This window comes from Epinephelus fuscoguttatus, linkage group LG7 (genome assembly GCF_011397635.1).
Source record: "Epinephelus fuscoguttatus linkage group LG7, E.fuscoguttatus.final_Chr_v1".
Classification (NCBI taxonomy): Eukaryota; Metazoa; Chordata; class Actinopteri; order Perciformes; family Serranidae; genus Epinephelus; species Epinephelus fuscoguttatus.
The window spans coordinates 45,413,513-45,430,107 of NC_064758.1; the positions used below are offsets into that span (position 1 = coordinate 45,413,513).

The 16,595-nt window shown below is 45.8% G+C and overlaps 1 protein-coding gene across 1 annotated transcript in view; it reads right to left on the bottom strand.

The window, feature by feature from the left end:
* The window catches only part of ccdc120a (coiled-coil domain containing 120a), a 32,419-nt gene extending 18,320 nt beyond the window's left edge, over positions 1-14,099 (bottom strand). Inside the window, exon 1 of the mRNA XM_049581464.1 lies at positions 13,768-14,099. The gene's annotated coding sequence lies outside the window, so the exon portion shown is untranslated. The remainder of the gene's footprint in view (positions 1-13,767) is intronic.
* Between the last annotated feature and the right edge of the window lie 2,496 nt (positions 14,100-16,595).

The following is a 16,595-nucleotide window of genomic DNA, read 5'->3' on the forward strand; positions in this document are numbered from 1 at the left end:
ATTTAAACTGTATTTAATATATGTAGATATATTCTAAGAAAAAATGACTTTCTAAAAACTATTTGTAATTTAGAGATTGTTTTTTTGTGCAACATGATCATCATATGAAAATATTACAAAATATATACTACATGTTTATACAATATGTTAGATGAACACTTGTTTTCTGTCACATCATATCATTAAACTCATATTTATCCTTATCTTCAATCCATCAATACAAAGTTCTGTATAAATCTATAATTGAATTATCTACTTTGACATGAAACATCAGAGAGCTGACTTTGTACAAACATCACATCAGATATCATCTCCACGTGACACACAAACTAAACCTTACTAACATTAACATACTTCATTTTATTCGTCACACTTATTAAGGGACTGTTCTTTACTTATCAGAGGAGGGGAGGGATGTTTTTTTTTTTGTCAGTACGTATCTATTATCTTTTTTTTTTCCTTAACCCTCTCTGAGAGGTGAAAGTGATTTTGATGAAATAATATCTTAAAGTACTCCACCCCCATTTTGTAGCAAAAACGCCTAAAAATGACATACCCAAATTAAAATGACTGTAGCCTCTGAACCGCTCTGACTACATGCATGCATGAGGTCTTGCCAGAAAGAAAACTCCCTGAAGTTTCTTGTGAAAGTGTCAGAAACACTCTAGGTGATACAGAGACAGAGTAATGGGCCTCTGAAGTCAGTAAAAAACTTAAGATTTTGCCTAAAATAAAATAAAAAATGTGTTTCAGGATGAATAACTGTCTGTGGCTTCATCTGAGCAGGTAAATGGCACTGTGGGGCGGTAGGCACACTATCAATGAACACTTGTTTCATATTTGAAGAAGACTGCTCAAAGTATGACCATTCTACAGTGTTTTTACCATGAAAAGATCCAGGCGGAGCTCCAAATGACAAGTGGGTCACTCTGCTTCAAAACAGTACTATCAGTGATCAAACAACACTCAGCCAGCTTCAAACATTGTACCTTATTGAAATCAGGTGTGATTATGATAGCTGATGTTGTTTATGACACAGAAACACCATAAAATATCACCAAATAAAGCCATATGAAACGTGAAAGTTATGATCCCACTTTCTAGACGGTGTATCTCAGCCAAAAATAGTGGTAGGAGTGAGACTCTTAGCTTTTATAAACCAGCTAAGTCCCTGCTAACAGCTCCACATAAGATCGTGAGTAATCCTTTAACTTTTCCTGTCGAAAAACGGCATGACATGACTTGTCACCACTCATCATGATTTTGGACTGTGTGTGTTTAGGCTGCTCTGGTGCCAAATACATAATAAATAAAAGAAAAACAATGTTATTTTTGAAAAGTCGAGAGCTTCCTGAATCCGGCAATACCAAACATCACATGGTTTGATGACGTAGTGCGCCTGGGAGATACCATTTAACAGAGGGGGGGGGGGGGGGGGTGAGGACGTCGGCGTCCTGGTGGAGTTAGAGAGATTAAGATCTTTCTTTGTTTGTTTTTTCTGAGGTATTCAATTCATACAATGTGTCCAAGGACCGTTGGAAATGAAAAAAAAAAAATCCATCAATAATTTCTGTTTTTATATTTTCTGGCTGATAAATTGTGATTGGTGATTTTTTTTTTCTAAGAAAACAACCCTTCAAAATAAAGACCAACTGTTTTTGCATGTTGTCTTTAAACTCTGCAGAAAAGTAAATACATAATACAATCATTTAAATTTCTTTGCCCCTCCTCTGTGCTTAAAAAATAATGAACAGTCCCTTTAGCATTTACTTCTTCCTCTGTATCTGCACCCTGTTCCTGCCTGTTTCTCTGCTCTTATTTTGAAAGAGGCCAGATCCTTTTTAACTTTGGCAGCTTGATGAAGCTGATCTCCCTCAGTCTGTCACTACCACTATTACAACCAGTAATAATAATAATAGTAATAATAATAATATATGGATCACTTGATCAAGACAAATCAGTTTCTCTGTGTTCAGTTGTCCTGTTAAAGTGAAGTTTTACCCCCCACTCAACATTTGCAGAACAAAACTACCACCCCACCCCACCCCCACCAACACACACACACACACACACAACAGGTCATTCACATGCAAACACCTCCTGTATTTCTCTGTTCTCACATTCAGCAGCTCAGCAGGACAGAAGCAGGGAACTGTGGGAAAATAATCCTGCAGAGGTCAGAGAGGTCAGACCTGCAGAGGAGGACCAGCTCTGTTAGCATGCTACATAGTGTTAGCATGCTGCCTTAGGGTCAGTAGACTTGCAGTGTTTTTTGTACCCGCAAATCCATTGTTTTCAACGTAGACACACGACAGTGCCGCTCAGAAGCGAGAGCAGCGCCGTCTTGATGTGCAAGTGTTTTTGAGCACCTGTACTTTAGGGTGCGACGGCTGCTTCCTGAGACAGAGTTCAAATTTTGGAACGACTAGGGCTCACTGTACGTCACAGTTACAGCCGGCAGGTATTTTTCCTCTCTTCTGGAGAAGTTGATCATTTCAGTGCAGAGCTTCACATTTTCCAGGCGGTTCAAGATGCGGCATGTGTCTCTGCCCTTATTTTTAAATGCTATATTGTGTTAGTGTCCTATTATTTCATCACGCTGCATTATGTTAGCACCCTACTTTACTGCAGCACAGAGGATTGGGACGGCTGTGGATCAGGAGGTACAGCAGGTTACCCACTACTTAAAAGATGAGTGGTTTGATCTCAGGTTCCTCCTGTCTGCATGTCAAAGCACCCTCTGGGCTAAATACTGAATTTAAATGTGAGCACATTCAAAATCAGAAGCCTCTGCCACCAGTGTGTGAATGGGTGAGTGTGACTCTGTAGTGTCAAAGCAGCGAGTGGTCGGAGGACGAGAGAGGAGCTGTGGAGGTGCAGGTCTACATCATGTTAGCATGGAGCCTCTCAGGAGAAACAGTGAGACAGGACCTTCCAGAGCTGGGTGAATGTGGCTCATGGGGACATTTTGTTTATGGGGACGTGTGGTTAAACTGGTGCATGGGAACATAAACACAGCAGCAACCAATCAGAGCGACCGCTGAGAGCCGGCTTTTAATTCAGGACCAACGAGAGTACTCATTAAACAGAAAGAGACAGAGAGATAAATACCAGCTTCACTGCAGATACACACACACACACACACACACACACACACACACACACAGAGGTCACACTGAACTTGTGGTTTTTATTTTTACCCGAGGAGAATCACTCTGTCGTCTGTTATCAGTCTGTAAACACCAACACGCAATGTTTTTGGGAACCAAGGAAACTGTGAAAGTTTAGAAAGTGAAATTCTTCCCTGAGGTCTCTGTTGTCTTCAGAATGTTCCACACATGTTCAATGGTCCTGAAATTCTTTGTAACTGTGTGTTGAGAGATGTTGTTCTTAGTGCTCTTAGGGACTGTTCGTTACTCACGAGGAGGAGGGGGTGGTGCACTGGGGAGGTTTTTTTATTTTGGCTGAGGGGCGTTCTCGTTTAATTGGTTGTATTTTATATTTATTTTACTGCCTGTTTTTAAATAAAACATGCTTTCCAAATGCATGTTTTCACCAATCACCAAAGTTTCACCATTTAAACAGTAAAAACGGACATTATTGTTGAATTTTCAAATTTCCAGCGGTCCGTGAACACATCATGTGCAACTTAAGGCCAGAACACACCGCTCTTAAAAAAAATACATCCCTATTATTTTCAATGTACAACCCCACACTGGCAGCAGCTAGATGCACCACTGTCCTGTTTCCAGCCTCACTGCCCCCTGGTTTAAATGCACTTTCCCCCCTCTTGCTCTCTGTTTGTACAGACCAGCTCCAGTAGCAGCTGGACTCCTCTCCTCACCACTGATGTATAAAGAGAACTCTGTGGCTGTGTCTCGTTTTCAAACTGTATGCTTTGACTAAAATGAACAATGACAGCAATATAGTCCACGATGAGCAGCGCTAAAATCAACCTGCGTAGTTGTCCCTCCATTGTGACATTAGAAAGTGTCACATTTATCTTGCAAGTGTACTCTTCTTCAACGTTTGCTTTACTTCCTGGATTTTTCCCACGTGGAAATTCTGACCAATCAAGAGCAGCTTTCTCACACAAGGCATTTGATCTGGTCCTCTTGTAAATGCTGCCGTGAGAACACCAACCAACTCTAGGCAATTATACAACTTTGGAACAACATGAGTCCCTGATTCAGACCAGAGGAGACCACTCTAGGGCTGACAGCAGCCTAAAGGCCCTGACACACCAAGCCGACGGTCGGCCGTCGACCAAAGTCGGGCCGTCGGTGAGCGTCTGTCAGCCTAGTTTTTGCGGTGTGTCCCGCTTCGTCTGCACTTCGGCGTCAGCGGCTTTTCGGCCGATTGAGCATGTTGAATCGGCGGCGGAGCTTGTCAGTGAGAGAGATCACTCTGATTGGCTGTTCAGGTTTTATTTCCTCGCCCCTGTGGCGAGTGAATCTGCCTGTAGTGAAACCGGGGCTAACCGGTGCTTCCTCCTCAGGCTCCACTTCACTCAGCTGCCCCACAGACCCGCTGCTTCTTCCCACTTTAACCTGAATAACAAACCGGAGCTAGCTGGGAGCGGCTAGCGGAGCGTTAGCCGCAGCATGACCGGAGGGAAGCACAGCCAGTTAGCCTCCGCTAGTCTCTGAGCTAGCCCCGGCTCTCCGTTTGGATCCAACCGGAGCACCGAGCCCTGGTTTGTTATTCAGGTTAAAGTGGGAAGAAGCAGCGGGTTTATCGGGCAGCTGAGTGAAGTGGAGCCTGCGGAGGAAACACCGGGACCGTCTGGATGTAATAGTCCGTGGAGGTGCTGCGGTGCTCGGCTGCACAGATAGGAAACCCCTCGGCTGACAGGATGTACCACTCTCTCACTCCGCTCTCTCTCACGCAGGCGCAGAACGTACGTGCTACTTGGCCGTCGGATGTAGTTCGTGTAGTGTGTTCAAATGCAACTGACACAGGGCGACGTGAGGCGACGTGAGGCGACGTAGACGACGTAGACGACGCAACATTTGGCTTTCGTCGCCGCTAGTTCTTTGATGTCGGTTTGGTGTGTCCGCACCTTTAAGTATCGTGATAATATCGTATCGTGGATCCTCTTGTGATTTCCACCTCTAGAATAACAATAACAACAATATCATACGTCAGTAACAATCATTTAGCGTGCCTGTTATACGGCGGCTGATCTCGGCGAGGAGCTCCTTTACCTCATTGTTTTCTGCTGTTTTTTCTACTGCTGTTCTTCTTCTTTGAGTTAGCTGCTAACTGCTAACAACTACTTTTTTAATCTCCTGCTGTGGGTCGCACACATAACAAGTTGCCAAAATGTGCCAGACCGGTGAGGCAGTAAAGGAAGGCCATATTCCCGCCTTGAACAGGCAGTGTAAACGGGGCTACAGAGAGTTCTCTCCTGGAGGTGGCGCTCTGAGACGCATCTGAATGTGTGCAAACATGAAGATGTTTCTGATCACAGAGCAGCTGTAAGTACATGTTTAATCAGCAGTGATGTCTCAGGTACTCAACGTGTGAAACATCAGAGGATCAGGCCGCCATCAGCTCACCTGGTCGAGCAGGTCTCTCATTAATAAACACCGCATACGTACAAATCGAGTCCTGAAAGAGTCGTACACCACTTCCTACACACAACAGGTGTGATCTATAAAAACAGACCTGATGGGAGAAACTTTGCTTACGAACATTTTGGAGATGTGAGGTGGACGCCTGATCGTAAGAACTGTCAAATATATTTTGGATTTTGTCCGTACGGCTGTGGGTTTGATTCCAACCCATGATCCTTTGCTGCATGTCATCCCCTCTCTCTATCAGGTAAAAAAAACTGTCCCATCGATTAAAAGCCCTAAAAATGTCTCATTCACATTAAAGGCTCAGATGATGTATTTAATGTCCACATAAATCATAGAAAACAACAGAACTGAGCACACAGAGGAAATGAATCAAATATTCAGATCAGTGAAACTGGAACATCATCATCATCATCATCGTCGTCTCCTGCGCTCTGATTGGCTCTCTGGACTCTCTGGCAACACACACGTCTTTGCGCGTTGTGTCAATAAAGCAAATTGAAACAGGAAAAAAAATAATAATAAAATGAGGGATTAGAGGAGGATGGGGGGGGGGGGGGGGGGTGAGCAGGAGGTCAGAGCTGAACATTAAAGCTGATAAATTTAGATTTTTCATCCTGTAACTCGTCCTCATGTCACCATGTGACCCTGACCGTCAGCAGGTCAGTGAACACATCGCTCACTTCATTTTCAGGGTTTCTCTGATGAGCTGAGCTCCTGATGATGATGAAGATGATGATGATGATGATGATGAAGATGATGACAAAAACAACAACATGAAGAGCCCCCCCCCAACACACACACACACACACACACACACACACACACACAGAGATGATTTCAGCGAAACACTTGATCCTATAATTCACTCTGCAGAAACCTGTTTTAAACACACTTCCATGAACACACCCGCCCACATACAAACACACACAACACACACTATCAACACGTCTCCGTTCACACAGTGAACACTGACCCTGGGACAGCAGAGACTCAGCTGACTGAGGCTGCATCCCATAATAATCACAAACCACAGAAAGAAAACTTTTCCAACAGCTGCTGAACCCTGATATTCATCTCAGGAAGATAAACACACACACACACACACACACACACACACACACACACACACACACACACACACCGGGAGGCTTCACAGCTCCACCCAGATTTTTCTCATGAGGCGTTCAGGTGCATCGAGCTCCTCGTGTTCCAGGTGTTGCTGATGTTACGGTCGCTCTGCAGCCTCACTCACACTTTTCTAGGTTTGTGTGAATGTGGAGCAGCTTCATCTTCCTCATCCTCCTCATCTTCATCTGTGTGACAACAATGATACTGAAGCATGAGGACGTCCTCACAGAGATAGAAACACACACACACACACGCACACACACACTCTGGTCCTCCAGAGAGGAAACACATGAAGAATAGATGAAGCTGCCTCTGTGCCTTTGAGCTAAACACACACACACACTGTTTCTGTGTGTGTGTGAGTATGTGTGTGTGTGTGTGTGTGTGTGTGTGTGGAGGATGAATGTAGGTCATGCAGCAGAATCTCCGCATGGCAACAATGTAGAAAATCCCAACTCTGAATACTCACATCTGATTGGCTGAGAGCTCCAACCAGGCAACCAATAACCTTTCAACCCCGGGGCGCTCTGTGTCTGTGTGTGTGTGTGTGTGTGTGTGTGTGTGTGTGTGTGTGTGACAGTAGACTCTCACAGACTGAAACACACATGGCGTCCCGGTGACATCACAGTGACATCACTAAAAACCAGCAGCGTAGTGGGCGGAGTCACAGACAGACCAAACCCGGAGAATAAAAGCAGACGGAGTCCTGAACCACTGCAGGAGTCAAACTACGAGTCCCAGAGTGCCTTGCTGTGAGAGCCGTCCAATCAGAGAGCTGCAGACTCTGTTGCCAGGCGGCTGATGTTCAGATCAGAAGAGCAGCTCTGAGTTCAGTTCTGAATATGATGTAACTGTGATGTCACTGCTCTGGATGGAGGTGTCTCCATAGCAACAGCTGCTGAGGCTCATGGGTACTGTAGTGTTCAGAGACATTAAACTCAGACAAAACAAATACGATTCATCAAGAACTTATATAAAATATAGAGTTTCAATAACAGAGTTCATGAATGATTGTTATATAATTATTTTACATTTAGTTTATGTATAATATTTACTTTAAATAGAACATGTGGGTCATATTTACTTTATTTATATGATAGTTATAATTGTTATATAATATTTAATTGATATGTAACACATATACTTCACATGTATTACACATATTACACCTGTGCTCTACACCTGAACGCCTCATGACCGCAGCTCTACACCTGATGACTGCGGCTCTACACCTGATGACTGCGGCTCTACACCTGAACACCTCATGACCGCAGCTCTACACCTGATGACTGCGGCTCTACACCTGAACGCCTCATGACCGCAGCTCTACACCTGATGACTGCGGCTCTACACCTGAACACCTCATGACCGCAGCTCTACACCTGAACACCTCATGACCGCAGCTCTACACCTGATGACTGCGGCTCTACACCTGAACGCCTCATGACTGCGGCTCTACGCCTGAACGCCTCGTGACCGCAGCTCTACACCTGAACGCCTCATGACCACAGCTCTACACCTGAACGCCTCATGGCCACAACTCTACACCTGAACGCCTCATGACCGCAGCTCTACACCTGAACGCCTCATGACCGCAGCTCTACACCTGATGACTGCGGCTCTACACCTGAACGCCTCATGACCGCAGCTCTACACCTGATGACTGCGGCTCTACACCTGAACACCTCATGACCGCAGCTCTACACCTGAACGCCTCATGACCGCAGCTCTACACCTGATGACTGCGGCTCTACACCTGAACGCCTCATGACCGCAGCTCTACACCTGAACGCCTCATGACCGCAGCTCTACACCTGAACGCCTCATGACTGCGGCTCTACGCCTGAACGCCTCATGACCGCAGCTCTACGCCTGAACGCCTCATGACTGCGGCTCTACACCTGAACGCCTCATGACTGCGGCTCTACGCCTGAACGCCTCATGACTGCGGCTCTACGCCTGAACGCCTCATGACTGCGGCTCTACACCTGAACGCCTCATGACTGCAGCTCTACACCTGATGACTGCGGCTCTACACCTGAACGCCTCATGACCGCAGCTCTACACCTGAACGCCTCATGACTGCGGCTCTACGCCTGAATGCCTCATGACTGCGGCTCTACACCTGAACGCCTCATGACTGCGGCTCTACGCATGAACGCCTCATGACTACAGCTCTACGCCTGAACGCCTCATGACTGCGGCTCTACGCCTGAACGCCTCATGACTGCGGCAACGCCTCATGACTGCGGCTCTACGCCTGAACGCCTCATGACCGCAGCTCTACGCCTGAACGCCTCATGACCGCAGCTCTACACCTGATGACTGCGGCTCTACGCCTGAACGCCTCATGACCGCAGCTCTACACCTGATGACTGCGGCTCTACTCGTGAACGCCTCATGACTGCAGCTCTACTCCTGAACGCCTCATGACCGCAGCTCTACGCCTGAACGCCTCATGACCGCAGCTCTACGCCTGAACGCCTCGTGACCGCAGCTCTACACCTGAACGCCTCATGACTGCGGCTCTACACCTGAACGCCTCATGACTGCAGCTCTACGCCTGAACGCCTCATGACTGCAGCTCTACTCCTGAACGCCTCATGACTGCGGCTCTACACCTGAACGCCTCATGACCGCAGCTCTACGCCTGAACGCCTCATGACCGCAGCTCTACACCTGATGACTGCGGCTCTACTCCTGAACGCCTCATGACTGCAGCTCTACGCCTGAACGCCTCATGACCGCAGCTCTACGCCTGAACGCCTCATGACTGTGGCTCTACACCTGAACGCCTCATGACCGCAGCTCTACGCCTGAACGCCTCATGACTGCGGCTCTACGCCTGAACGCCATGACGCGGCGTTTCACGCCTGAACGCCTCATGACTGCGGCTCTACACCTGAACGCCTCATGACCGCAGCTCTACGCCTGAACGCCTCATGACTGCGGCTCTACGCCTGAACGCCTCATGACTGCGGCTCTACACCTGAACGCCTCATGACCGCAGCTCTACGCCTGAACGCCTCATGACCGCAGCTCTACGCCTGAACGCCTCATGACTGCAGCTCTACACCTGAGTTGTTCAGTCTGTGGATTTTATTAAAATGAAAACTTTCAGCCTTTAAAGTTCTGATGTCACACTGTGAGTACTTTTACTTTACTAATGTACTTTTACTTGGATACTTTAAGTTCATGTTGCTGATGATATTTATGTATTTTTTGACTACAGCACTTTTTTTTATCCTCATCAACATCCAGTGTGAGTGTCAGCTGATGTGTTCACTGCAGACTGTAAAACGCAGTTTTCTGGATGAAACTTTCTGACTACATGTGAATGTTTGATGACCAGACGTGACACAGAAAATAATAATGAATTCAACAATCATGTGACCGTCTGTCTGCTCTCTGATTGGCTGATCTCTCTCCCTGTCTCTGTGAAACTTCTCAATGATTGTGTTTCATTCATGGAAAAGAAGAAGAAGGAGGAGAAAGAGGAAAAGAATCCTTTAGGAGCCATTCTGGAGCTGTCGGTCACGTCACATGATCTTCCTCAGTTGTCATAGAAACAATCTGCATGTTGTTTAACGCTTATGCAGAAATACAGTTAATATTTGCCATGATCATAAAAAGTGTACTGTTTTCTTTACAGTCAATAAAGTTCTAAGCTTTTCTTGTTTCAGATTTTCTGTTTCATCGTCATCGTCAGGGAAACTTTAAACGAAGGAAAGGTGATGACGTCAGTGACGGCGTTGGAGGAGCCAGACTTTAGAGTCAAATCAAACTTTAACTCATCATGTCTTTGTTGTTTCACCTTTGACTGATAAATCCTTCCATCGGATCAAAAACACACATTATGTGATGCTGACTGATGTTTTTAATCTAAATGTGCTCGTTTGTTTTCTCGTTATTCGTCTACCAACTCATCCCAGATCTGTCCTCAGCCCCTGATTGGTCCATGATATCTAACGTTACATCATGACTCATCAACAAACAGGGCCGGTCTGACCTGTTCACTGACAGGACTGTCATCAAACCACATCAGGTCATTAATGGCTCTGATTATCGTTCTGACTTCATGATATCAGTTTGGGAAATATCTGCCACGCTAGGACTTGACTGTGCTGTAGTGCAGTGGTTTCCAACTGGTGGGTCGTGGTCCATAAGTGGGTCCCAGGTCCACTCTGAATGGACTGAAAGTGACTCGCAAACGTGTCAAGTTTGTAAAAAACACACAACATTTTTAAGGACAGTGAACTTCTGGCACAGAGCTTTTATTTTGAAGTGCTGTTTCCTGCTGTAGAGTGAGTGACTAACAGACAGATACTCAACAGAGACTGAAACCAGCTTCACACCTGTATGACGCTGAATATGATCAACTGTGTGGACCTTGAACTAATGACTGAGGAGACATCTGGACCAGTTGGGAACTGCTGAGTTATAGTTTGATTTGACTCCAACAGAACTGACACCAAAGTTTGGCTCCTCCTCCTCCATCGCTGACGTCATCACCTTATCTTCTCTTAGTTTCTCTGGTTGTCACTATGTGACGGGGGATTTTACTTTGTATTAAACAAAAATAAAAAGATCATTTACAGATTAACTGATAATGAAAATGAGGTAAGTGATGTGTGTGTGTTACATGTTCGTATGCGTGCCTTTATTACCGTTAAGCTCGATGCTCTCGTTTGGTCGACCTAAAAAACTGTTGGCGCCTACAACGTGTCCAGAACGCAGGAAACTAGGAAACTAACGTTCAGACTGGCGACTGAAGCCAGTCGCTCAATTGTGTTGTAAAATCTGAACTTCAGTGATCAATCTGCGTCACAATAGCCAATCAGCGCTGAGAATCTCTGGGGACGTATGACGAGGACGTACCAGCCAAAGTTCATTCATCAATTCAGCCATTTCACGCACGTTGCACGAGTTATTCGCACACATGAAGTGAGTCAACACAAAATATTCTAGCGTTCAAACTTGCCTGAGTAACGCAACACGAAAATCCGCATCACGTTTGGTGTGAACACAACATCAGAGTTTAAATCTCTCAGACATGATTCTTTAATATGATCCTCCTGGTCGTCCCAAAGATTTCAACAGAACTCCTCGAGGAATCAGTGTTTAACCGTCGCGGCCTGTGGAACAGTCGACCTGAGCATCTGAGGAACTCCACCTGAAGGAACCTTAAGACACATCTTTTTCGCTCAGCTTTTACTTTAAGGCGCCTCATCATTTATTGCCTCTGTTTTTAAGTCTCATTTTTTTCTACTTTTTTTTGTCTTTATTAGTTCTTTTAAATGTTATTTATTTAAATATTTTATCGTAGAGTAAGAGCAAACACTATCTATGACTGAGTGACCTTGTTACAGCTGAGAGAGCGCAGTATACTTCACTTTTTGACTCCCTCCCTCGACGCCGGGCCGAGCTCCAGCAGGAGGCCTTCGTGGCTACAACAGGCCGAGGAAGGCGGAGAGACGCAGAGCGGAGCTGCTGCAGTGAGACTGATGCAAAAACAAACAAGGACTCACTAACTACACTGACTCATCTACCTCAGCTCATGTGCAATAAAAACTGGAAATATGCAAAACCCATGATGTGCAACACCTTCTGAGCGTCCTGCAGGTGCAGTTTATATTCATGTGTTTATTATACCTCCTGATTATTAGTGTAGTGTCGAGTTATTCACCTGTTACTGTCTCTGTGCTGCTCTGTGACACACTTCAGGCTGTACGACTGTATGACAGCTGCTCAGTGACAGACTCAATCCCCCACGATGCACCACAGGGCGTCACAGGAAGTCATTCCTGCCTGTGGTCGTCCCCACAGTGTCAGCCGCTCTGAGTCAATACCACCATCCGTCACCTGCACTGAATTCACCTTCAGCATTTATAATTCATAATTACTGACTGGGTGTAATAATTCAGCTGTGAAATATTCCTCAGTGTTCGACTGAATCTTCTATCGACTTAAATATGTTGTAGTTAAATTATTTTAACACTTACAGCCCCCGCAGTGACGAGTTATATTTTAATATTTTTAATATCATACATACTAGTGTTAAACACTTCAGCACAATGCACATTGTACTTTATTACTTTATATTTACATATTTATATTTCATACTCTTATTCTTACTTTATCATTTCCCCTCCAGGATCAGTTAAGTATTTCTGATTCTGTTTTCGATATTAAGTTTTATTTAATTTAATTCACATCTCGGCTACACTGAATAACTGATCATTAATAACAATAATAATCAAACACATTTATGTTTTTTGTGAATCTTAAATAAAAACTGAATTCACAAATATTTGATCTAAAGTTAGAAATGTGAAAAAAAATGTTCACAAATGCTTTAAAATTATTTGTAAATTAATTAAATGTATATGAAGTGGAATTTGTTTGTGTGTCTGTTTATATTTGAAACCTAGTTTCTAGAGTTCACAAATATTTTATTACATTTGTAGAAGCTGTTTTAAATTTACAGATTTTTTTTCATTAACACTCGGGTTATTGATCGATCAGTTCACACAGATCTGTTTCCACAAACATCAGACTGTCCCTTTAACACACACACACACACACACACACACACACACACACACACACACACACACAGAGGCACGTGGCGCTGGGTGGGGACAGCCCATAATAACAAAACAAACGCTGACAAACAGAAACAAACAATTTTTCTTCATGATCATAAATTAACGTCAGTGACGTCAGAATCGTAGTTTTGTCGCGGGCTGCAGTCAGATGATGATGTGAAGCTGCTTCCTGCCGCCCTGCAGCGCGTCACACCGCAGAACAACAAACACATCGAACTCATCGTTCTGATTATTATGGTTATTGATGACTGATATGTTAATGAGCTGTGAGCCGAATCAAAGAGCAGCTCGAGACGGTTTAAACACGCTCCTCATCTGCGTCCTGCACGCGGAGCTCTGTCGCTGCCGCGCGAGGAAACCTTTAAGTGACCAACTTTTAAACGGACCCTGGTGTGCGGGTCCCTCCATGTGTGCGTGAAGGTGTCGGCGGCTCGTGGCTCTCCTACCTGCGGGGTCTCCCTGCGGCTCCTGCGGGGATCGAACCTGCAGCTGGTCGGTCACATGATCCAGAGAGCGGTCCGGAGTCCAGAGTCCAGGACCCGCCGCTCCGTCCCCGGTCAGCTGATTGTCTCCCGCCGCGTCTCACATCAGGTGTGATCGATCGATTGATTGATGACGCTGATTGTCGCCTCGTGCAGCCGCTCCGGGATCAGCTGATCAGCGCGGCTGCAGACTCTGATCGATCATCGCGGATCGATGATCTGATCAGATGAGGGGTCCCCGCTCTTCATCCTCCTCCTCCTCCTCCTCCTCAGACTGTGTTCACACTGAATGAAGCTCCGCTCCATCAGCACCTACAGGCGCGCTCACAGCGCCGCGGGCACGCGTACGTACACGCACGCACACAGACTCGCATCATGAGACTGTTGATCTGATCGAAGATCTATAAATGTCTGATCGATCACTGCTGATCATTTGTCGGTTCTCTGATGTTTGATTGATTGTTTATTGATTGATTTGATCAGATTGTAATAAATTTGTGTTTTAATCAATCAATAGATTTGATCAGAAAAACATTAAATATATTTAATGAGTTTAAAGAAAAAAGAATTTTGTCATTTGGGACAAATTATGATAAAAACAGTGTTTAATTTGTTGTTTAATCTAACTACCGACCGCACTGCTGTGTGGGTCTGAAACCTGGAGGACCATCATCATCATCATCATCATCATCATCAATAAACTGCAGACTTTCATCAACCAGTGCCTGAGGGTACCACTGCTCTAACCATTTCCTGTTTCCATGAAATTAAGATTAGACCAGACCAGGTTCCTCTAACCCTTAAGGTAAGGTAAGGTAAGGTAAGGTAAGGTAAGGTAAGGTAAGATAAGATAAGATAAGATAAGATAAGATAAGATAAGATAAGATAAGATAAGATAAGATAAGATAAGATAAGATAAGATAGCTTGTTTTTGAGGTTTCAAGTCATCTGGCACTTCCTCATCTAACAGAACTCTGATATCATCATACAGCAGTTACAGTGCTGAGGTCGACCGATCAGATGTTCCTGGAAGTTTACGGTGGCGGCACCTGAACAGCGGAGCAGCTCACCTACTCAAATAAAAACTGCTCCGACTACAGAAACCTTTGGCTGAATCCAGACTTCATCGAAACTCCCAGACTTTGTGGGTGCGTTTCCAGGAAGTCTCGGAGGGCTGATGGCTGTCCAAAGCTACAAGTCATCCAGTCCATTAGAGGCCTCAAGCAGACTTCACTGATTTAATAACCCACAATTCATTGCAATACGGACGTGAAGCTGTTTTTTTCCAATTGCTGAAAAAAAGAATTGACTGTGTAAAATAGGCTGAAAAACTACAAAAGGTCTTCCAATGTCAGTAATACGTAATTTATTTCATTATAGTCGGTTATAGTCCTGTCCTTGTTTACAAACATTTGTGTTGTTGAACGCCTGTTGCAGATTTTATAGAGATGTGTTAATACATTTTTGTTTAGTCTAAAAAAGGTTTCACACGGGATTTATATCTGTTATCTGCAGAGACAGACGAGGTCGGCACGATTCAGCTGCTCACAGTCTGCAGGTCTGCAGGTCTGTGAAGGCTCAGTCTGCAGGTCTGTGAGGGCTCAGTCTGCAGGTCTGTGAGGGCTCAGTCTGCAGGTCTGCAGGTCTGCGAGGGCTCAGTCTGCAGGTCTGCAGGTCTGTGAGGGCTCAGTCTGCAGGTCTGTGAGGGCTCAGTCTGCAGGTCTGTGAAGGCTCAGTCTGCAGGTCTGCGAGGGCTCAGTCTGCAGGTCTGCAGGTCTGCGAGGGCTCAGTCTGCAGGTCTGTGAGGGCTCAGTCTGCAGGTCTGCGAGGGCTCAGTCTGCAGGTCTGCAGGTCTGCGAGGGCTCAGTCTGCAGGTCTGTGAGGGCTCAGTCTGCAGGTCTGTGAAGGCTCAGTCTGCAGGTCTGCGAGGGCTCAGTCTGCAGGTCTGCAGGTCTGTGAGGGCTCAGTCTGCAGGTCTGTGAGGGCTCAGTCTGCAGGTCTGTGAAGGCTCAGTCTGCAGGTCTGCGAGGGCTCAGTCTGCAGGTCTGCAGGTCTGCGAGGGCTCAGTCTGCAGGTCTGTGAGGGCTCAGTCTGCAGGTCTGTGAGGGCTCAGTCTGCAGGTCTGTGAAGGCTCAGTCTGCAGGTCTGTGAGGGCTCAGTCTGCAGGTCTGCGAGGGCTCAGTCTGCAGGTCTGTGAAGGCTCAGTCTGCAGGTCTGCAGGTCTGCGAGGGCTCAGTCTGCAGGTCTGTGAAGGCTCAGTCTGCAGGTCTGCGAGGGCTCAGTCTGCAGGTCTGTGAAGGCTCAGTCTGCAGGTCTGTGAAGGCTCAGTCTGCAGGTCTGCGAGGGCTCAGTCTGCAGGTCTGTGAAGGCTCAGTCTGCAGGTCTGCGAGGGCTCAGTCTGCAGGTCCAGAGGGACGACATTTGGATTCAGCCTCAAAGTTGCTGCTGAAAACTCGTCTCTTCTCGTTGGCGTTGAGTGATCTGAGCTTGACTTCTGAACTGACTTAATTTTGTCGTGTCTCTATTATGTTTGTTTTCTGTTGTTCTTGTTTTTGTTTACTTCTGGATTTAGGTGTTTTGACAGTATTTGTGTTTTCACAACTGTGTTTTTTTGTTTGGAGATATTTTTTGGGGCTTTTTAGCCTTTAATTAATAGGACAGGTAAGCGTGAAGGGGGAGAGAGAGAGAGAGGGAGTGACATACAGCAAAGGGCCACAGGCTGGAGTCGAACCCGGGCCGCTGCAGCAACAGCCTTGTACATGGGGCGCCTGCTCTACCACTAAGCCACCGAC